The sequence below is a fragment of the Geospiza fortis genome, unplaced genomic scaffold (genome assembly GCF_000277835.1).
Source record: "Geospiza fortis unplaced genomic scaffold, GeoFor_1.0 scaffold319, whole genome shotgun sequence".
Taxonomy (NCBI): domain Eukaryota; kingdom Metazoa; phylum Chordata; class Aves; order Passeriformes; family Thraupidae; genus Geospiza; species Geospiza fortis.
The window spans coordinates 497,407-497,862 of NW_005054576.1; positions in this window are offsets into that span (position 1 = coordinate 497,407).

The following is a 456-nucleotide window of genomic DNA, read 5'->3' on the forward strand; positions in this document are numbered from 1 at the left end:
CTTTTCCCTCCTGGAGTCCATTTTTTGCTACCACCTAGTGCTGAGGGGGCGCAGCCTCCTCAGGCCCGCATGGTTCCCCTCAGGACGGATCGGAGCACCAGCGGGAATTTGGGAACGAGACCCCAAGGAAAATCTGGATTTGACAGGGAAATAGAACAATCCTATGATTCTGAATTTCAGAAATTGTCCCTTTTAAACTGGTTTCTCCTCCTGGAGTCGATGTTTTGCTACCATCTAGTGCTGAGGGGGCACGGCCTCCTCAGGCCAGTGTGGTTTCCCTCAGGGCAGATAACAGTGCCAGAGGGAATTTGGGAACAAGACCCTGGGAAAAGCTGGATTTAACGGGGAAAGAGGATGATGCCACTACTGGGAATTTCAAAAATTGTCCATTTTCAATCGCTTTTCCCTCCTGGAGTCGATGTTTTGCTACCATACAGTGCTGAGGGGGTGCGGCCT